The sequence below is a fragment of the Notolepis coatsorum genome (assembly GCF_963971535.1).
Source record: "Notolepis coatsorum genome assembly, chromosome: 1".
Lineage (NCBI taxonomy): Eukaryota > Metazoa > Chordata > Actinopteri > Aulopiformes > Paralepididae > Notolepis > Notolepis coatsorum.
The window spans coordinates 274,558,942-274,582,784 of NC_140165.1; positions in this window are offsets into that span (position 1 = coordinate 274,558,942).

The window sequence follows — 23,843 nt, forward strand, 5'->3', positions numbered from 1 at the left end:
GAGGACCCAATTGCTGAACAGGACAAGGAGAGAATAGGCAGACGAGACGTGGAGCCAGGGGTGAATTGTATCAAAAATGTCTCTACTTCAAAAGGCAGCAGCAAACAAAACAAGGAATGGCTCACAATGAGAGCACATACAAAACCATAACAGAAAACCACAGCAGAGCTGGTAGGGGGAAAAAATAAACCTAACTACAAGACGGACTGTACACGAAAACAAAAGGTGGAAAACAGACTAACACTAGGAACCAGGGCTGCCTCAGGGGGTGTGCGAGCAGTGCGGTCGCACAGGGCCTCGCGGGAAGGGGGGCCTCGCACAAAAAAAAAATATATAATAATAATAATAAAAAATAAATAGAAAAAAATAATAAATAATTTTTTTTATTTTATTTTTTGCGAGGCCCCCCTTCCCCCGAGGCCCTTTTTCATCACAGACCTAAAATCTAGTTTTGCTTATATGCTTATATATTTCACATTAGACACGTTTGTAGAATGTGTCTGACTTGTTCCTGGCTCTGCGGCTCTGCAGCAGACATACTCACTATTGGAGCTCTGGGGCTCTGCAGCAGACATACTATTGGTTTCAACGAAGGGAGGGGTTACATGTGTACAGTCGGCCGGCGTGCATCAGCTGCGTTTAACTATTTTGCGCGTGCAGCATTGGAGGTTATGCTTATGCCAGCCAAGACGAAGAGGACGGTCGTTCGGCAGATGGACTGAAGATGAAAGTTGTTGCATGTTAGACAGTTCAGTCAGGCTAGCCATGTCGGCTTAGCTAAAGGCAGGGACAGCTAGTTAGCTTTAGCTAAGTTATAATATCGAGTGCTAACGTGTGGTTCAGTCGGGATAGCCATGTCGGCTAGTAGCTAGCTTAGCTAAAGGCTAACTAGCGTTAGCTAACCTAGAGAGAGCGCGTGCAGCATTGTTATGCCAAGATGAAGAGGACGGTCGTTCGGCAGATGAACTTCGTCAACTCCACGCGGTTGTCTCCATCCTCTTGGACGTTTGGTGAGTTTTTAATGCACTCTATTCTATTCCCGCCGTGGATATCTCTCTCTCTCTCTCTCTCTCTCTCTCTCTCTCTCTCTCTCTCTCTCTCTCTCTCTCTCTCTTTTTGTTGTCCAGCAGGTGGGGGAAGTCCATGGAAAAGTATGTGCAAAGGTGGGGGCTATTGAGGAGGACGGAAAGGAGGGGAGGGTCCTAGGACAGGTGGACCCTTACACTACAGCCAATATGCACCATGCAAAATCAAATCAATAAGAATAGTCAACAATGTAGGATATTATGAACACACCAATGACTTATTTCTAAAGTTACAAACATTGAAATGTATGGACTTAGTTGATTTCAAAACTGCTCTCATTGTAGGGTAGGGATCAATAAGCTTAGCTTCCCTCTTGTTATGGTTTGTAACCGACCTCAAACGCAACGGCACAGAGAGGAAGTTCAGAGTTAGCCAAAAGCTAGGGCGTATTTATTTACAGAGTCACAAGATGGATGAAGTACAGCAATCGAACAAACGGGGATCTGGCATGTGACGATGTAGCGGCTCTGCAGATACTCCCAGTAGGTAATGGTGAGGAATTGGCAAGTGACGTTGAAGCGGCTCTGCAGATACTCCCAGCTTTCACTCCCGGTGGAAACGGAGAGAGAGAGAAATCAGAGTTAGCCCAACGAACACACAGAGGCAGAGAGGTGACTGGTCCAGTATTAATCCAAGTGACTTGATCTTCGATGTACCACACAGAAGTTAGCTGAGTCCAGAGAAAAACAATACGGTAATCCTCAGTGTTAATCTAACACAAAAATTAGGTGAGTCCAGTACAAACAAAAACGGGATTTCTTCGGTGTTCACCAAACACACAAAAAACTGATAATCCAAAAAGACTGTTTCCAAAAACTCACCAGAGCGCAACGCGAAAAGCGGGCAGATAAACGAGGCGCAGCTCCGAACGGGGAACCAGGTTCTCCACAGCGGTTCTCCACAAAAGGTCCTGGAGAGCAAAAGACAGGAACAGCGACGGGGAAGGCAGGTATATGCAGGTGTATTTCAGAACGACCCAACATCGATAGTAAGGAGGTCAGTGTATATAAAGCCTTCAGGGTGCGCTAATTACAAGCTGTGACAGCTGCGGGATGAGATTGATACTTGCTCCAAAAGCGTGTGGCGGGGAAAGCACCAATCAACACGGCACCTTAAAGGAACGGAGCGCGTGGCGGGGAATGCATTAATCAACATAGTACCTTAAAGGAACGGAGCGTGTGGCGGGGAGCGGACCAAACCTCACAGTACCCCCCCTCCACGGGAGCCACCCGGCGACCAGCCCGACCCGGCTCGCCCGGATGGGCACGATGGAAGTTGGTGATCAGGCCGGGATCCACGATGAGCTGGCGGGAGACCCAGCTCCGTTCTTCAGGACCGTACCCCTCCCAGTCCACCAGGTACTGGAACCCCCGACCCCGCCGTCGAACGCCCATCAACCGGCGGACCTGCCACTGGGGGTGACCGTCCACCATCTCGGGAGGAGGTGGTTCCGGAGCAGGAGGCATCAGGGGACTGAGAGAGACAGGCTTAACCCCGGGACACATGGAAAACGGGGTGAATGTGCATGGACGCAGGAAGTTTAAGACTCACCGCCGCCGGACTGAGTACCTTCAGAACCTCAAAAGGACAGACGAACCGGGGATTAAGCTTCTTGGCCGAGGACCGAAGTGGAAGGTCCCTTGCGGAAAGCCACACCCTCTGCCCAGGGTGGTAAGTCGGCGCAGGAACCCGGTGCCGGTCAGCCCCACGACTGGCGCGCTCCAATGACCGGAGCAGCGCGGTCCTGGTGATCTCCCAGACCGGACGGCACCGGTCGAGGTGGTCCTGTACGGAGGGAACTGCCACCTCCGACTCCTGTGCAGGGAAAAGAGGGGGTTGGTAGCCCAGGGATACCTCAAAGGGTGAGAGGCCGGTGGCAGAACTGACCATGGAGTTGATGGAGTACTCGACCCAGGGAAGGAAACGGCTCCAAGAAGCTGGTCTCTCTGCAGCCACACACCAAAGAGCAGACTCCACACTCTGGTTCATCCTCTCCGTTTGTCAGTTAGTCTGGGGATGATAACCAGAGGAAAGACTGACCGTTGCCCCCAATCCCTTGCAAAAAGCCTGCCATACCTGGGAAGTGAACTGGGGCCCCCGGTCCGAGACGACGTCCTGGGGGAAACCATGGAGGCGAAACACGTGGCGTGTCAGGAGGTCCGCCATCTCGGCCGCCGAGGGAAGCTTGGGAAGGGCCACGAGGTAAACCCCCTTGCTGAACCGATCCACCACGGTCAGTAGGCACGTGTTCCCCTGGGAAGAAGGAAGACCCGTGACGAAGTCCAGCGCCACATGTGACCAAGGACGGCTCGGAATGGGAAGCGGCTGCAATAGCCCGGAGGGTGCCTGGTGGGAGGCCTTGCTGCGGGCGCAGACTGCGCAGGCCAGTACGAACTCCTTGACGTCGTTCCTCATGGTGGGCCACCAGAATCGACGAGCCAGGAAGGAGAACGTGCGATGAACGCCCGGGTGGCAGGCGAACCGGCTGGTATGGCCCCACTGGAGGACCCGGACCGGACCGAGTCGGGGACGAAGAGACGATGAACCGGTACATTGCCTGGAGCGCGATGGAAGCGTAGGGCACGCCTTACCACCCCCTCGATGCCCAAGGTGACTACTCCTACCACCCTGGCCTCTGGGAGGATGGGAGTCGGGTCCTCAGTGGTTGGAGCCCCCTTGGAGTGTAACCGGGACAGGGAGTCGGCCTTCGTGTTGCGGGAACCAGGGCGAAACGTCAGCGAGAAGTCGAACCGACTAAGGAAGCTGGCCCATCTTGCCTGCCGGCCATTGAGGCGCTTGGAAGCACGGATGTACGTCAGGTTCTTGTGGTCCGTCCAAATGGTAAATGGCTCCTCGGCCCCCTTTAGCCAATGACGCCACTCCTCCAAGGCAGCCACAACCGCCAGCAGCTCCCGATTGCCGATGTCATAGTTCCTCTCGGCAGGGAGGAAACGACGCGAGTAGAAGGCGCACGGATGTACCTTCTGGTCTGTTGCCGACCGCTGGGATAAGATAGCTCCCAGTCCAGTATCCGAGGCGTCCACCTCTACGATGAACTGTCTCTTGGGGTCTGGATGGAGCAAGATCGGGGCGGAAGTGAACCTCTTCTTGAGGGAGCGGAACACAGCACACGCCGCTGGGGACCAGTCGAACGGCAGGGCGGGAGAGGTCAGCCTGGTAAGCGGTTCCGCCACTTGACTGTAGTTCCGGATGAATCTTCGGTAGAAGTTGGCGAACCCGAGGAAGCTCTGTAACTCCTTCCGAGAGGTGGGTTCCGGCCACTCCTCCACGGCCCGGATCTTGCGAGGATCAGCTCGGGTCAAGCCTCTCTCCACGATGAAGCCCAGGTAATCGACGGAGTCGGAGTGGAATCGGCACTTCTCCGCCTTGACGAAGAGCCGATTGTGGAGGAGGCGCTCCAGCACACGGCGGACATGCTGGATGTGTTCCTCTAGGGTCTTGGAGAAGATGAGGATGTCGTCTAGGTATACTACCACAAACTCCTCCAGCATGTCACGAAGGACGTCAGTCATGAGCGCCTGGAATACCGCCGGAGCGTTGGTGAGGCCGAACGGCATAACCAGGTACTCGTAGTGGCCCCTGGGAGTCTTGAAGGCGGTCTTCCACTCATCGCCCTCTCGGATACGGACTAGATGGTAGGCACTCCGGAGGTCCAGCTTGGTAAAGACGGTAGCCTGGGTGAGAGGCTCGAAGGTGGAGTTCATGAGAGGAAGAGGGTACTTGTTCTTAATGGTGATCTCGTTGAGCTGGCGATAGTCGATGCAGGGTCGAAGGTCTCCGTCCTTCTTCCCAACAAAGAAGAAGCCGGCCGCCACAGGAGAGGAGGAAGGCCGAATGAGTCCTGCTTCCAAGGACTCAGAGATGTATTGATCCATCGCTGCCTTCTCAGGGACGGTCAGACTGTAGAGGCGGCTGCCGGGAAGGGGAGCCCCTGAGCGGAGGTCGATGACACAGTCGTAAGGCCGGTGAGGCGGAAGGGCCTGAGCCCTGGACTTACTGAAAACCTCCATGAGGTTGTGGTACTCGGGGGGTATGGTCGAGAGGTCCGGAGGCGGCTCACAAACGGATCTCCGGGGCGAGGGACAGGACGCCGCCTGAAGACACTGGGCATGACAGGAGGAGCTCCACCCCCTGATGGTACCGGAGGACCAGGCGATGTGGGGCTCGTGCAGTGCGAGCCAGGGCCGGCCCAGGACTACTGGGACAAGAGGGGATCTGGTGATAAAAAACTGGAGTCTCTCAACGTGGTTACCAGCAATGGTGAGCAGGACAGGGCAGGTGCGTTGAGTGATGTCAGTCAGGCGGTGTTGGTCCAATGCGAATACCTCCAATGGTCTCACTAGGTCCTCAAGTGGAATGTTGGCCCGGGTAGCAAACTCGAAGTCTAGGAAACTCTCGTCAGCCCCCGAATCAATGAGTGCCTCCACCGTTGCCCGTTGGTCCGCCCAGGCCAGGGTGACGCTCATCAGACGGCTAGGTGGTGCACGGCTCTGGGAACAAGAAAAACGGCTCACCAGGATCTCCCGGGGTCCCGGCGAGCCTGGTCTTTTGGCCGGGTGGGGCAGTTGGCGATACGGTGTCCATCCCGACCGCAGTAGAGGCAAAGGCCGGACCTGAACCTCGCCTCCCGTTCAGCTTGGCTAAGATGTGAACGTCACAGCTGCATGGGTTCCTCCCCGGGCACCGAACGGGAGGGGAAAGAGCCACCAGTCGTGTTGGGAGCAGGGCGGCCCGCAGTACCGTCACGAGTACGGGGGGTCTGGAGAACCTCTGGAGGTACCTGTCGGGTTCTCTCACGTCTTCTCTCCTGGAGGCATCCGTCGATGCGAATGGCGAGGCTGAACAGGTCCTCACGGGTCGCGAGCTGGTCCCTGACAGCGTCGTTGAGCCCCCTCATGAAGGTGAGACGAAGCGCTTGATCGTTCCAACCGCTCTCCGCTCAGCCACGAAGTCTGGGTAGGAAAAACAGAAATCAGCTCCCATTGCCCAGGAGGCAGTGACCCACTGGGCTGCCCGGCCTGAGAGCAAGTTAGTCATGTAAGCCACTTGGGCTCCCCTTGAAGTGAATCGGCTGGGTTGATGATGAAAAACCAACTCACATTGCATGATGAATGTGGCACAATCCTCGAAGTTACCATCGAACAACTGTGGTTTGGAGAGACGGGGCTCCCGAGGTGCGGGATCGGGAGGCGCGGGGCCTGCCAGGGCTGCGGGTGATGCTCCGGCCGAGGCTCCTGAAGTAAGTGGGGTTACAAGCAAGGTGTTAACGGTCTCACTCAGCGCTTGTAATTGGTGGAGAATATTAGACTGAGAGCCAAGGGACCCCTGAATAGGCAGGACCTGGTCTCGGAGCTCCTGTACAGCAGCCGCAGCCGCACCTAGCTGTAGGCTGTGGTCGTTGGTTAACTCTATCTGGACCGCCAACGCTGTTCTGACCCTCTCTGTGTCGGCTGAGGTCGTCATGGTTTGGTCGTAATGTTATGGTTTGTAACCAACCTCAAACGCAACGGCACAGAGACGAAGTTCAGAGTTAGCCAAAAGCTAGGGCGTATTTATTTACAGAGTCACAAGATGGATGAAGTACAGCAATCGAACAAACGGGGATCTGGCATGTGACGATGTAGCGACTCTGCAGATACTCCCAGTAGGTAATGGTGAGGAATTGGCAAGTGACGTTGAAGCGGCTCTGCAGATACTCCCAGCTTTCACTCCCGGTGGAAACGGAGAGAGAGAGAAATCAGAGTTAGCCCAACGAACACACAGAGGCAGAGAGGTGACTGGTCCAGTATTAATCCAAGTGACTTGATCTTCGGTGTACCACACACAAGTTAGCTGAGTCCAGAGAAAAACAATACGGTAATCCTCAGTGTTAATCTAACACAAAAATTAGGTGAGTCCAGTACAAACAAAAACGGGATTTCTTCGGTGTTCACCAAACACACAAAAAACTGATAATCCAAAAAGACTGTTTCCAAAAACTCACCAGAGCGCAACGCGAAAAGCGGGCAGATAAACGAGGCGCAGCTCCGAACGGGGAACCAGGTTCTCCACAGCGGTTCTCCACAAAGGGTCCTGGAGAGCAAAAGACAGGAACAGCGACGGGGAAGGCAGGTATATGCAGGTGTAATTCAGAACGACCCAACATCGATAGTAAGGAGGTCAGTGTATATAAAGCCTTCAGGGGCGCTAATTACAAGCTGTGACAGCTGCGGGATGAGATTGATACTTGCTCCAAAAGCGTGTGGCGGGGAAAGCACCAATCAACACGGCACCTTAACGGAACGGAGCGGAGCATTCATATTGGGACAAGCCTATTTCACAATCTCACACACATCCCAAACAACTGTATATAACGTATTCATTCATTTGGTTTCAGAGTTGAGAATTATGTTGCATATTCCAGGAAGTATATACAGCTCAGTAAAATCATGAAAATTAAAGAATAAATTAAATCAAGGCCTCAGGCTGGGAGATTTTGTCTGTCTTTTACAATGATGGGAGGTTAAAGCCTTGCCAGACTGTGTGGTTGGAGCCGTTCTGCTGTCATACTGGGAGATACGAGGCTGTACTGCTGTCATACTGGGAGATACGAGGCTGTAGTGCTGTCATACTGGGAGATACAAGGCTGTAGTGCTGTCATGCTGGGATATACAAGGCTGTACTGCTGTCATACTGGGAGATACGAGGCTGTACTGCTGTCATACTGGGAGAAACAAGGCTGTACTGCTGTCATACTGGGAGATACGAGGCTGTACTGCTGTCATACTGGGAGATACGAGGCTGTACTACTGTCATACTGGGAGATAGAGTACGAGGCTGTACTGCTGTCATGCTGGGAGAAACAAGGCTTTACTGCTGTCATACTGGGAGATACAAGGCTGTACTACTGTCATGAATGAATGAATGAATGAATGAATGAATGAATGAATGAATGAATGAATGAATGAATGAATGAATGAATGAATTAATTAATTAATTAATTAATTAATTAATTAAAGAAAACTTTATTCAACAGATTGCAGAATGGGTAGAATACAGTACGGCTCAATACACACAATTGTTAAGGGGATGCAGACCAGAGAAAGACGTTTGTCTTGTTTACATCAGGGTCCCCCATTTTCAATTCATAGTGACATTTATGACATACACAACATAATTGACATCAAACCAAACCAAATTTATTTGTAAGGCCCGACAACACACGTCAATGTCCCCATGGGCCGGACACGTCTTCTTTAAACAAGTCAAGAAGAAACATCACAATAAGTCAAGAACAAAACAAGAACACCATAAGGTCCAACACATTTAAAATAAATGCTAAATAAATGAATGAATGCAACACTTCCAGACATACCCCACGCAAAGGTAAGGAAAAACTCACTAAAACCTAGCAATAGGAAAAAATTCACCACAGGCTGTGTGGAGGAGAGAAACCTTAGAAGGGCCATTCAAGGGGGGATCTCCCTTCTTAGATGTCGATGATAGTAGTGTTGCAGACGGACAGTTGGTAAGCATGCACTCATGTGTGTAGTCAAACACAGATGAGTGCATGCAATAGCAACTGAACATTTTGAAACATTTAAGATAGAGCTGATAGCGATAGCAACTGAACATTTTGAAAGATTAAAGATAGAGCTGATAGCGGATCTATTTGAGGCACAGGGGCGGCGCAAAGAGGGTCGCGTCCTCCCCGTCTTAATCACGGGACGTTCAACACTCCGGTCATCACTCCGAGACAGCCGGAGACAGGGAGATAGGGGGCGGCGCAGAGAGGGTCGCCTCCTCCCTGTCATCATCGCGGGACGTCCAGCACTCCGGTCATCACTACGAGACAGCCGAAGACAGGGAGACAGGAGGGCACGCAGAGAGGGTCGCATCCTCCCGGTCTTCATCAGGGAACGTCCGACACTCTGGTCATCACTCCGGGACAGCAACTCACAGGGAGACAGGGAGACGGGACAAGCGTTAGACAGCTCGCGTGATTGTAATGGGCGGACATAGCAATAGATACAAGTGGTAAGCATTATGTGAATAGAATAGATATATGAAGTAAGCATATTATGTGAATAGAATAGAAGTACTTAACCCAGAAATGAAACCACGTTGACAGACCACAGACAGAAGACGGTAAGAAACTGATCCTGACATCATGACATTTATGGCATAGGGAGGGACATACATGACCTACAGTTATATAGTTCTGTATGTATACTGGGAGATGTATACTGGGAGATACGAGGCTGCATCCTACTGCTGACCAGCCGGCATGTATAATTTCAGCATCACTCTCACTTATAATAAAGTAAATATAAAAGCTAAATAATAAAGTTGTAACTGAGGGGTTACAAAACCCTGACTGTATTAAAGATTGTGATAGATTAAACCACTGCTAGTTTTGTACTTTAATTACTGGCCAGACAGTACATCAAATATAGATGGTGAACACCCACAAGAACACGGCATTGACACAGAAATACTATTGGAGGGTAATTTATTATTATTAGGCAACGTTAGGTTACAGAATGAGAATTAGGGTCGCGCTTGTATGGCGAAGAATATACGTAAAGTCAGTCAAGAGCATGAGTCACTAAGAATAGCAAGAATCCTACGATGGGTCTAAGTTGACGCCACCTGTTGTATAGTAGCAATTATATAGGGCAACACTGGTACCGACTGGAGACAATGGGTTCCCTCCGGGGGTGTAAGGCCTGGAGGGTAGAGGAATGTCCGGGTACTCCGTCTGATTCAATGAGGAATAAAGAGACTCCAGGTACAGGAGTCGGTTCTTGTAAACTCCCTTGATCAGCAGCAAAAGCAATAATTGTAATCCAAAATGCTCGACAGCATTGATGACAGCTAGCCAGCCCCGTCCACGAGGCAGGCCCGAGTTGTAATCCTCACAAGGTTGAATCCCAAACGATAGTGGAAATCAACGATGCTCTTCTCCGGTGGTCATGTCCCAAATCAATATAATCCAACCAGGAATGGTTCTGCAATCGCCGACGCTGGTTCTCCTGTGCACTATACTTCACATTAAACTAGGTCGAACTTGACGTTACTTCACTAACTCTGACACTTTTACTATTCTATTCGCACATGTTCTAAACGCACGGTTGCTCACTTCAATGTTACCGAACTTGTCACACTGCTGCTTTAGACGAACTGAATGAACTACTGAATGAACTACTGCTGGGCACACCTGCGCCAGCATATATACTTAAGTGACAATCTAGTACCAAACCTCAGTTCTTGTCTGGTATCAATACACTGTCTCCGGGCATGTTCTGACATGCCTGAAACTCGCCCATTGCACCTGTCTGAGTGCGAGACTGCCTGGAGCCTAGGGCGCTATCCAATAAGGAGAGCGAAATATTACTATGGTTTGGACGCAGGTAAAGGGATATACCGTGTATATATAAATAATATACAAAGTATATAAAACAATAAATGCAGATTCTCAACTTTAATCTGGCCCTTCACAACAGCCGCCTCCTAATTAGTCTGCACCTAATTAGTTAAGGGAGACAGATTAATAGTCCAGTCAACTGCTCAATCTCTGTTGTGAGGAGTAAGGCAATCTACAAAGTCAGTGGGTCATGATCGTCATCAGGGGAGTCAGGGAGCCTCGGCAACTCTATCAGCCTCGCCACGGGTCGGGTGTAAGTCCGCCCTTGGACAATAACTTCTGCCGCTCTGACCTTCCTGTCGGCACCAGTGATCACTTTGCTTACGCGGCCGGCCGGCCACATAGCTCGGGGTAGTGACTGGTCTATGATCATAACGACTGTGTCCACTTTTAAGTTGTCCCTGTCCTTGACCCGCTTCTGACGGGCTGGAAGGGATGGTAGGGAGCTTAGGAGGAAGCGGGCCTGAGACTGGTTGATCTGTGCTTGGCTGTGTCTCCACATCCTCCGTCTGTTCCTCTTGTTCGGTCTGTACCCCGTCTGAGGAGGGGCCGGTTCCGGCCGCACCATCAAGAAGTCGTTTGGGGTGCTGGGTTCGAGGTCAGCTACGCCGCTTGGAGCGCAGCTGAGGGGGGTGGAGTTCGGAACTCCCTCTTCTTGGGCCCACGGTTCTCTCACAGGCCTCTCGTCTAATGTCAATAGCCTCTCAACGGGCTGTACGAGAGAGTGGCCTGTGTCGCTCACCTTTGCGTACAGGCAGCGTGTAGACGTGGGTTGACTGTCAAGTTCGTAGAGGGGGCCCTGGAGCGTCCACCCCAGTCGGGTCTGAACCGCGACTGGGCATCCTTTAGGTCCGATGTGGGCCGCCTCGATTGGGACAAGGAGGTCCGCGTGGTCGGAGCCTATGAGCAGGGTCGGTGTGGCGCCGTCGATGAGCGGTATAGGTAGTCTGCGTAGGTGCGCGTACTTCGCCATCAGCTGTGGGATAGGGTAGTTGTACCGTGACAGGCCTATGTCGTGGCTGGTGAAGGCGTTAGTGATGCTATACTGCTTCTCTGGCTGCTCGACCGCTGCTATCGTGAAGGAGACATTTTCACCCTTTATGGTCTTCCGGTCTCTTCTAATGGTACGGATTGTCATGGTTTCCTTGGCACCCCGCAGGCCCAACTGGGCTGCGGCGGAAGCGAGGAGGAGAGTCTTTTCAGACCCATCGTCAAGGACGGCGTAAGTGTCCAGGACCTTGTCCTCGTAGCTCAGGAGCACTCTGACCACTTTGATGAGCACTCGGGGGCTCCCGTTATGCTTGGGGTCTATGTGGAGCACTCCTGTTGGTCGGTTGCCTTGTTTGGCTAATCTTCGCTGGTGGGCCCCGCACAGTGATGCGCGGTGAGCGGCGCCCGCCTGGTCCGCCTCACGCCACTGATCAATTTGGACGGGGTTCAGTGTCTTGTATTCGTCGCACTGTGCCAGCCAGTGTCCGCCGTCGCAGTAAGTACAGACGATCTCCCATGCCTCTCTGGCGGGGGAGTTGTGACTCGGCGGTGGTGGCGCCGACTCGGGGTAGTACGGGTGGCACTGTCGGTCCCCGTGTCTGCTGCGACAGTCGGGACACCAGGGGGTGGTTTCAGGACTGGTCTGTGGTGACACCGCCTCGGCCTGGTACATCACCGTGACGGGCCTACTTTGTTGTCCTGACGGACGCTTGTTGCTGTCGTGCAGGACCTCCAGGTGGGCGCCGTCGCACTTGCTGCATCTTTTCTTTAGGCGGCACTCAGCTGCCATATGGCTGCGCGCGCAGCGGAAGCAGCGGCGGTTTACTTTGATCCACTGACTCACCTCGTCAGCGGTCAGCCTCTTGAAGGTGTCACATTGAGACAGCCAATGTTCATTTTCACAGTACTGACAGACAGCCTTCCACTTCTCCTTGACGTGGGTGTTGTGGCTCGTCTGCTGTGGCTCAACCTCGGCTTGGTGCATAACTGTCACGGACCGGCGGTTGTCATTGAACCTCCGCGGTCCATCTCTAGGGCTAGAGTCACTCCACACGAATGTGTCCAGTCGTAGACTGCTGACCTCCCTGGCGAGGAAATCAGCTAGGTCTAGGAGGGATGCTTCTGGGCCGTTGGGGTCACGGTGGTCTCTCTGCCGCCGAAAACGCTCTTGACGGGCTGGAGGGAGCTTCTCCAGTATCCGCTCCACGTTAGAATTTGCATACAGTTCATGTCTCCCCTTCTCCTTTTGGGACCCCAGCATCCCCACGAGGGATTGTACCTTGATAGAGAGGTCATCCAGTGCTCTATTGTCTTTGGCTGGGGGGAGGCGGTCGATATCCCGTATTTCTTGGATCACGTAATCCCATATGCGTCCATAATGCTGGTCGAGGGCCACCAGAGCCGCGGAGTATGAGGTGCTTGAGTTGGAATATGCCAGCGCTATGTTATGCGCTCTGGGCACCTTGAGATGCTTGAGGAGGATGGCATATTTGTACGACTCGTCGGGGACATCGGACATCATAGTCTCCAAACACATGCGTAATTCCGTGTACTGTGCTCTGTCCTCGCGCGTAAAGTCTGGGAACGTCAGTGTGCCAAGGTAAGACGCCATGGATGGCTGGGACACCGATGAGCATAGGGGGAGAGGCCTCCTGGGCGAGTCTCCCCGTACGTGGGGTCGTGGGTTAGTACTGGGTGGGTACCAGAGGCCAGGCCCCCAGGTGCTGCTCCTCGGTGCTGACTGTGTATTAAACTCAACCTTGGTTTGGGTCAGGGGTTCGTAACGCAGTGGCTCGGGGCTGGGGTCGGGCTGTACTGGGCCTCCTGGTCCAAGATGGGTTCGTGCTGGTAGGCTTGATATCCCTCCTCTTCCTCCGCTAGGTCCTGGAGTCTTCTAGTTAGTTTCCCGGCGACGTAGGCGGGATCTTCCCGTTGGCTGGGTCCCGTATAGACCGGTCGGGGAGGGGGCTCGGCGACGTAGGCAGGTTCTTCCTGCTGGCTGGGTCCCGTGTAGACTGGTTGCGGAGGGGGCTCGGCGACGTAGGCAGGTTCTTCCTGCTGGCTGGGTCCCGTGTAGATGTGTCGGGGAGGGGAAGGTGCCCTCGACCCGTGTCGTGATGATCTCCGGGAGCTCCGTGTGGAGGAGTGGGGGGTAGCCCTCTGGATCAATTGTTCTATCATCTGCGCCTGCAGGCGGTCCCGCTCCGCTTCGCGCTGTGCATTGGCGGCGTCGCGCTGTGCAGTGGCGCGGTCTCGTTCCGCCTCGCGCTGTGCATTGGTACGGTCTCGCTGAATGGTTTCTTCAGCCTGGAGGCGCCTCTCTTCCAGTCTGATGGTCATTGCTGTGTCAGCCTGGAGGCGACTCTCTTCTAGTCGGATGCGTTCTCTTTCCATTGCGAACTGTTCGCGCTCACTAAGCGGCTGTGCTTGAAGTTGCGCGTGGAGGCGCTCTCGTTTCGCTGAAGAGTGTTCGCGCTCACTAAGTGCTTGCGCCTGGAGGCGCTCTCGTTCCGCTGCAGAGTGTTCGCGCTCACTAAGGGCTTGTGCTTGGAGTTGGTCGCGCTCACCCTGGAGTCGGTCTCTTTCGGTTGAAGCTGTCAGCGTGGCGATCAAGGCTTGCGCCAGTCTCTGGTCCGCCTCGCTGGGAGATGACACTGACGGAGGTGATCGGTCGGTTGCCTTGTTTGGCTAATCTTCGCTGGTGGGCCCCGCACAGTGATGCGGGGCCCGCCTGGTCCGCCTCACGCCACTGATCAATTTGGACGGGGTTCAGTGTCTTGTATTCGTCGCACTGTGCCAGCCAGTGTCCGCCGTCGCAGTAAGTACAGACGATCTCCCATGCCTCTCTGGCGGGGGAGTTGTGACTCGGCGGTGGTGGCGCCGACTCGGGGTAGTACGGGTGGCACTGTCGGTCCCCGTGTCTGCTGCGACAGTCGGGACACCAGGGGGTGGTTTCAGGACTGGTCTGTGGTGACACCGCCTCGGCCTGGTACATCACCGTGACGGGCCTACTTTGTTGTCCTGACGGACGCTTGTTGCTGTCGTGCAGGACCTCCAGGTGGGCGCCGTCGCACTTGCTGCATCTTTTCTTTAGGCGGCACTCAGCTGCCATATGGCTGCGCGCGCAGCGGAAGCAGCGGCGGTTTACTTTGATCCACTGACTCACCTCGTCAGCGGTCAGCCTCTTGAAGGTGTCACATTGAGACAGCCAATGTTCATTTTCACATCAATGTTACCGAACTTGTCACACTGCTGCTTTAGACGAACTGAATGAACTACTGCTGGGCACACCTGCGCCAGCATATATACTTAAGTGACAATCTAGTACCAAACCTCAGTTCTTGTCTGGTATCAATACACTGTCTCCGGGCATGTTCTGACATGCCTGAAACTCACCCATTGCATCTGAGTGCGAGACTGCCTGGAGCCTAGGGCGCTATCCAATAAGGAGAGCGAAATATTACTATGGTTTGGACGCAGGTAAAGGGATATACCGTGTATATATAAATAATATACAAAGTATATAAAACAATAAATGCAGATTCTCAACTTTAATCTGGCCCTTCACAACAAAAGTACTAGTTAAACTTTAACTATGAATGAACACAACACGCTAACTTATCATCTTTAGATAAAAACATTGTTCCTCTGAAAACCTAAAACCTACATGGTTTGTGGCCACGGTGAAATAAACGTTCCTATTATTATTAATAATGACTCAGAATGATTTGTAAACGGCTCATCGTTTAGTCCATAGGTGTCAAACTCACGGCCCGCGGGCCAAATGCGGCCCGCCACGTCATTTGATGTGGCCCCCCAAGAGCTCAGGTAAAAAAAGAAAAAATTTTTTTTTACATTAATATTGGGTTAAAAATAGCAGTGTTAAAATAATTGTGAGTTAATGCGTTAATAAAGCTTTAACTTTGACAGCCTTAGTTATTACACATTCTTACACATACATGTATGTTGAACATCTGAGGTATTGATGAAGTAACAAAGGAAAAAAGCCAAAAGCACTTACTCCTCAGACATTCTTTGACAATTTTACAGCCCAAAATACAAAAAAGATCCAGGCGGAATAGGTAACAAAGGGTTGAAGAAATATTGTCTGAACTGTCAGATGCAAACTGGCTGTGTGACATAACCGAGCATCTCACTCAATTGAATAAGAAGCTGTAGGGACGCAAACAAGTCCCACCCAAAACTTGACCAATATAGTTGTGAACTGAGACAACCCTTATTTTGTTATTTTTGAGTACAGTTACAGTTGTGTGTTCATGCAGACACATAATAGCAATTTCATTACGAATTGAAAATGGGGGACCCTGATGTAAACAAGTCGAAAGTCTTTCTCTGGTCTGCATCCCCTTATCAATTGTGTGTATTGAGCTGTACTGTACTGTACCCATTCTGCAATCTGTTAATTAAAGTTAATTAAACTATCTTCCATTAGTTGGATGTATGACCTCTGCAAGGTTGTGTGCAGCCATTTGTTTTTGTAACATCTGCTACATCTGTCCCACGTGTTCTTTGCAGCTCACAGTTGTTAGTTCTGCCCCTCTTGACTGTGACAAAAAAGTTTTGAACAAACTTAATGTCATAGCTTGTATTTGATGATATTCTTCTTTGTTATTTACTTGAATGGTTTGATCATTGATTGATGGAGTAATATGGGGTTCTGATAAACTAAAATTATTTGTTAAAATAACATAAGCTAACATATATTTTTACATTTATGCAAATGCATATGCAATATGTATAACTTGAATAAGTAATAAATACAGAAACAACATGTTTAACAATATGTAAATGAGTAGCTACATTTATTTTACATTACATTAACATTTATACGGTCTTTGGCCCTTTGAGGGCAACCATAATGCTGATGTGGCCCTCTGTGAAAATGAGTTTGACACCCCTGCTTTAGTCCTTTAATATTTCCCATTACACAGGTTACATAGACTATAGGCTACATGCAGGGCCGCCTGGGAGAAATGCGAGGCCCTGTGCAAGATTGAAACGCAAGAGAGAGAGAGAGAGAGAGAGAGCGAGAGAGAGCTCCCGTTCTACAGTCAATATACAGTGTTATCGCTTTGTAACACTGTACAAATTTCTCCACAACACACATGTACAAGTGGCAGTAATGCAGAAAATCCAGCAAGGGAAGAAGCAGTGTAGAAAACAGGTGGAGTTTTTGCCTAGCAATGGGAATGCTTTGGCTGTACTGTGTAGATAGAAGTACACACTCTAGTGTTGATGTCTTTGTTTACAAGGCTTCAGGTATGGTTGCTCTGCTACAAACACAGTAGAGCAGCTGTGTGCACATCCAACCTGTTTTAGGCCAGGTGCAGGATAAAACTAAATGTGACTGAAGGAAAAATTGCAATGAACTGACTGACACAATTGACAACTATAAGCAATGCAATGCTCAGAGAGAGAGAGAGAGAGAGAGAGAGAGAGAGAGAGAGAGAGAGAGAGAGTCTGTGATGATCCAGACAGAGAGAGTCTGTGGTCCAGAGAGAGAGAGATGAGTCTGTGGTCCAGACAGAGAGAGAGAGAGAGAGAGAGAGAGAGAGAGAGAGAGAGAGAGATGGGTCTGTGGTCCAGACAGAGAGAGAGAGATAAGCAAGACAGCTAAGATGAGCCCCTAAAGGATATTCAACTTTTAGTGGAAGAACAAAACAGAAGGAAAAGATAACTTCACAAAGGCAACATGAATATACATAGATCCAAAAGGACAAAGATCAACACTTAAATCCAAAGAGAAGAGGGTCTATACCAGAGAAAACAAAGTAGCAAGGAGCCAACGGCTGACATCAGCTAAGGAGGCTAACTGCAAATAGAGTAGCCAGGTACTGACACCAGGTACACACCGTTAGCTACGACAGCTAGCCGGCCCGTTTGGCTCAATATAACGTTAGCTACGTTAGCTAGCCGGCCCGCTTTGGCTCAATATAACATTAGCTACGACAGCTAGCCGGCCCGCTTGGCTCAATATAACGTTAGCTACGTTAGCTAGCCGGCCCGCTTGGCTCATTATAACGTTAGCTACGTTAGCTAGCCGGCCTGCTTGGCTCAATATAACATTAGCTACGACAGCTAGCCGGCCCGCTTGGCTCAATATAACGTTAGCTACGATAGCTAGCCGGCCCGCTTGGCTCAACATAACGTCTACGACAGCTAGCCAGCCCGCTAGCTCAACATAACGTTGGCTACGATAGTTAGCCAGCCCGCTAGCTCAACATAACATTAGCTACGATAGCTAGCCGGCCCGCTAGCTCAACATAAGGTTAGCTACGATAGCTAGCCGGCCCGCTGGTCCAACAGAACGTCAGCTACGATAGCTAGCCGGCCCGCTGGCTCCACATAACGTTAGACACGATATCTAGCCGGCCCGAGAGAGAGAGAGAGATATCTCCACGGCGGGAATAGAATAGAGTGCATTAAAAACTCACCAAACGTCCAAGAGGATGGAGACAACCGCGTGGAGTTGACGAAGTTTATCTGCCGAACGACCGCCCTCTTCATCTTGGCATAACAATGCTGCACGCGCTCTCTCTAGGTTAGCTAACGCTAGTTAGCCTTTAGCTAAGCTACTAGCCGACATGGCTATCCCGACTGAACCACACGTTAGCACTCGATATTATAACGTAGCTAAAGCTAACTAGCTGTCCCTGCCTTTATCTAAGCCGACATGGCTAGCCTGACTGAACTTTCTAACATGCAACAACTTTCATCTTCAGTCCATCTGCCGAACGACCGTCCTCTTCGTCTTGGCTGGCATAACCTCCAATGCTGCACGCGCGAAATAGTCAGACGCAGCTGACACACGCTGGCCGACTGTACACATGTAACCCCTCCCTTTGTTGAAACCAATAGTATGTCTGCTGCAGAGCCCCAGAGCTCCAATACTGTATCTGCAGAGCCGCAGAGCCAGGAACAAGTCAGACACATTCTACAAACGTGTCTAATGTGAAATATATAAGCATATAAGCAAAACTAGATTTTAGGTCTGTGATGAAAAAGGGCCTCGCGGGAAGGGGGGCCTCACAAAAAAGAAAAATAATAATAATAAAAATAAAAAAATAAATTTTAATTTTTTTTTGTGCGACGCCCCCCTTCCCGCGAGGCCCTGTGCGACCGCACTGCTCGCACACCCCCTGAGGCGGCCCTGGCTACATGTGCTTGTTTAGGAACAGTTTAATCCCACCATGCATACTGTTACAAAGGGTCAGATTAAACCGAATATATATATTTATTATTTGAGATATATTGTATGGTATTTGTATATCGTCTGATATCCCTTGTATATTCTTTGTACATATACACGGAATATCCCTTTACCTAGTACAGGCCAGACCATAATATTCGTTCTCCTATTGGACAGCGATCCCCTAGGCGCCACGGCCATACCCCCCAATGTCTAGTTCAAAGTCACCGCTAAGACATGTCTGTACATGCCCGGTTTTGCGCAGTAATATGAGACAGAAATAAGGCTGGTACTAGATTGTTCACCTTACGTATAAATACGTTGCAGGTGGATACAGCAGTTAGTTAACCAATAAGTTGAAGCCTCACACCACGATACAACGTGCTGTGAAGGGGGCCCGTTTTGCCCCGAAATAGAGCCTTGAGACCACGTGCGAATTGATAGCTGAAGTGTCAGAGTTTAACGCTGTATCGTCGAGTTCGACCTATTCTATTATTAAGTAATAGTCTATTATGTATAGTGTATCGTGCGGCTACCGTTCTACAGTGACCAGCATTACCAACGTTTCATCGTACCGAGCTAGTGTGCTTATCCAGGCTGGGCGGCCTAACCTTGTGCCGTCATCCGAGGAGCCCTAGACGAGAACCGTGTGGATATGTACACTGGATAACCTACACCGACGACTACAGAGCCCTTTTCGGCTGGATTATATTGCTTTGGTCCTGTGGCTGTTGGAGCAGAGAATCGTCTACCCCCACTACCGTGTGGGATTTACCCTGTGAGGAGCACCGTCGAGCCCGCCTCTAGGACTCTGAGGCTGGCTAGCTTTCCTCCATGCGGCACTGCACACCGAAGAATAGCTGTTGCTTTGTCTACGGATCAAGGGATTATTGCACTGTCTCCTGTACCTGGAGTCTCCTTATTCCTCGTTGATCCAGACTTTTGCTACCGACAAATCCTCTCCCCTGCTGGCTTACAACCGGAGGGAACCCCCCCTAGTATCTCCAGCTGACCTACAAGTGTACCATATATAATTCTTATGCTACAGGTGGTATTAATTATCCCCTTCGTAATATGCTCATGGACTTACGCTCTTGACCTATTCATGCACATTCTTTGCCTTACAAGCGCAACTCTCAATCTTAATAAATGTAAGATAATCTTGGTGCTCTTCTAATAAATATTATAAACAGTACTTTCTTGTTAAGCCGTGTTATTGTGTGGGTGTTCATCTCATATACATGTGTACTGTATGGCCAGTAGTAATGTACATAACTCAGTAGTGGTTTAATGATACCATACTTATTCAATACAGTCAGGGAATTGTACCCCTCAGTTACAATTGGTCCTTCGAGCCGGAGGGTAATTAGCGTAATATTAATATAATATTAATATTGACATGGCCAGCGATGAACACTCCACAAACGGTTCTCCTAAGCTAGATCGCCCGCAGCGCAGACGGCAGCCACCTCCTTACCTAGAGGACTACGCTGCCAGTCTACTACCTAGCTTTATACAGACGTTAAACGCGGAAAAAGCGGATAGTAAAAGTATGTCAAACCCTACCGACCAGGCGACCCTGCCAGTAGAGACCCTAGTGGGTTCTAACGTAACTGACCAAGCTCACGGGGGGGACCAGGAGGGACATGACATGACTTTACCCCCCGCCAACGTCAACGGGATAGTCCCCGGAGAGCTCCAGGATAAAGAAAGCGCTCCAGGGACGGAACCCGACCCACCACCAGAAGAGACGCGCACCCAGGAGATAGACCTCCTCGGAGCGCGACAGGAGAACGGATCTCCAACGAGCACTGCCAGAAGCCGATCACCTCCATCAGTGTCTTCCCCCAGCGAGGCGGACAAGATGCTGGCGCAGGCATTTATCGCCACCCTGGCAGCCTCCACTGAACGCGATCGACTCCAAGCACAGACGCTTAGCGAGCGCGAACATTCTTCCATGGAACAAGAGCGCCTCCGCGCGCAACACCAAAGTGAGCGCGAACACTCTACCATGGAAAGAGACTGCCTGCAGGCTCAACAACTGAGTGAGCGCGAACAATCTGCAGACCAAAGAGAACGCTTCCATGCGCAACTCCAAGCGCAAGCCCTTAGTGAACGCGAACACTCTGCGACCCAGCGAGAGCGCTTCCAGGCGCAGCAAAGGAGTGAAGACGACCGCATACGCCTGGAGACCAGACGCCTCCAGACGGAAGAGAATATTGAAAGAGACAGCGCCGAAGCCCAGCGCGCCGCCGCCGATGCACAGCGCGGAGCCGCCAATGCACAGCGCGACGCAGCCCAAGCCCAGCGCGAAGCAGAGCGCAACCTCGCTCACATCAAGCGTGAAGCCGAGCGCGACCGATTACAAGCGCAGATAATGGAGCAACTGATAGCCAGGGCAACCCCCCCTCCCTCCGCACGGAGCTCCAGGGCCTCGTCAAGACAAGGGTCTAGGGCACCCTCCCCTACCCGATCAAGCGACCCGGAGCCCGGCCAACAGAAAGAGCCTATACACGTCTCCGAACCTCCTCCCCGACCGGTCCATGCGAGACCCAGCAACAGGGAAGAACCGGCCTACGCTGCTGAGAGACTAAATAGACGATTACAGGATCTAGAAGACCTGGCAGAGGAAGAAGAAGAGGAAGAGGAGGAAAGTCAAGCCCAACAGCAGCATCGTACTCCACAGGACCAGGAGGTCCAGTACAGCCCAGACTTTACCCCCGAGGCCCTGCGTTACAGACCCCCGACTCAACTCAAGGGTGAGTTTGACGCACGACCAGCCCCGAGGAACAGCACCTGGGTACCCGGGCCTTGGTACCCACCAGGTACCAGCCCACAACGACACGTAAGGGGAGACTCGCCGAGGAGGCCTCTCCCCCAACGCTCACCGATGTGCCAGCCATCCATGGCATCGTACCTTGGCACACCGACGTTCCCGGACTTCACACACGCGGACAGAGCACAGTACACAGAGCTACGAATGTGCTTAGAGACAATGATGTCCGATGTCGCCGATGAGACGTACAAGTATGCTATCCTACTCAAGCACCTGAAGGTGCCCAGAGCGCATAATATAGCGCTGGCATATTCCAACTCAAGTACCCCATACACCGCGGCTCTAGTAGCCCTCGACCAACGTTATGGACGCATATGGGACTACGTAATACAAGAGATAAGGAATATTGACCGTCTACCCCCAGCCACAGACAATCGCTCATTAGATGACCTCTCTATCAAGGTACAATCCCTGGTAGGGATGCTGGGGGCACAAAAGGAAAAGGGTAGGCACGAACTGTACGCAAACTCTAATGTTGAAAGAATATTAGAGAAGCTTCCGCCTGCCCGACAAGAGCGATTCAGGCGGCAAAGAGACCACCGTGATCCCAACGGTTCCGAGCCATCCCTCCTAGACCTGGCCGACTTCCTGGCGAGAGAAGTCAGCAGCCTACAACTGGATACGTTCGTGCGGAGTGTACCAAGCTCCAGAGAGGGACCTAGGAGATCAAACGATAACCGCAGGCTGGTGACCGTCATGCACCAAGCCGAATCAGTACCGCGTAACAAGAACCACAGCACCCCCACGATGAAAGAGAAGTGGAAGATTGTATGCCAGTACTGCGAAAAGGAACACTGGATGTCACACTGTGACACGTTCAAGAAGATGACCGCCGACGAGGTGAGTCAATGGATAAAGTCCAACCGCCGCTGTTACCGTTGTGCGCGCAGTCACATGGCAGCCGAGTGCCGCTTAAAGAAGAGGTGTAGTCGGTGTGACGGAGCCCACTTGGACGTTTTACATGACAGTAACAGAAGAAAGCCCGCACCCTCAAGCAGCACAAAGGCAAGTGTTATGTACATTAATAATAACTTTATTTTTGTATAGCACTTTTCATACAGAGGTTGTAGTTCAACATTGACCCCGCCAGCAGCGGGGGCGCCCGGGTGCTCTTGAAGGTGGTCCGCGTAACATTGAGCTACGAGGACAAGGTCATGGACACCTACGCCGTCCTTGACGACGGGTCAGAAAAGACCCTTCTCCTCGCGTCCGCTGCGGCCCAGCTGGGGCTGCGGGGGAGCGAAGAAACGATGACGATTCGGACTATAAGAAGAGACCTGAAGACGATCAAGGGTGAGAACGTCTCCTTCACTATCGCAGCAAGCGGGCAGCCAGAGAGATGGTATAGGATCACTAACGCTTTCACCAGCCAAGACATAGGCCTGTCGCAGTACACCTACCCCATCGCCAAACTGATGGACAAATACGTGCACCTGCGTCAACTACCTATACCGCTCATAGACGGCGCCACCCCGACCCTGCTGATAGGATCCGACCACGCACACCTCATCGTCCCGATGGACCGGGTCCACACTGGGCCCAGAGGCTGTCCAGCAGCAGTCGAGACCCGCCTAGGATGGACACTACAAGGCCCCCTCTCCAGGTCTCCCAACCGAACAGCAGCCACTCGCTGCCTCCACTCCAGAGTGACAGAAGAAGACACCGCCCTCTTACAGCACGTCGAGAGGCTATGGACACTAGAGACAATGCCCTTTAAGAACGAAAAGAAACACATTCGTTCCAAGGAAGACATTTATGCCATAGCCCTCCTCGAGCAGGGGACAAAGAGAGTCAAAGTCAACGGAGTGATGAGATACGCAACTCCACTCCTGAGGCGAGAGGGTATGCCTACCTTCCACGCCCCAAAAGAAGCGACGGAGCGGTATCTATCGAACACAGAGCGGCGCCTAGCCAGAGACCCCGCTCAAGCTACTGTGTACCACGCTGAGATTGACAAGCTAATCACAGCGGGACACATAAAGAGAATTGACATTAAAGAGGCCGATCAGACGACCGAATCATGGTACGTGCCGCACCACAAAGTCCACCACAACGGCAAGGATCGTATTGTGTTTAACTGCAGCTACCAGATCGGATCACAAAATCTGAATAAAGAGCTCTTGCCCGGCCCAACACTCGGCCCCTCTCTACTAGGCGTGTTGCTACGTTTCCGCCAGAACAAGGTGGCCATCAGCGGTGACATCAAAGGGATGTTCCTGCAGGTGCGACTAGTGGAAGAGGACAAGCCCCTGCTGCGGTTCTTATGGAGAGAGAGGATCGGGGATGAGCAACCA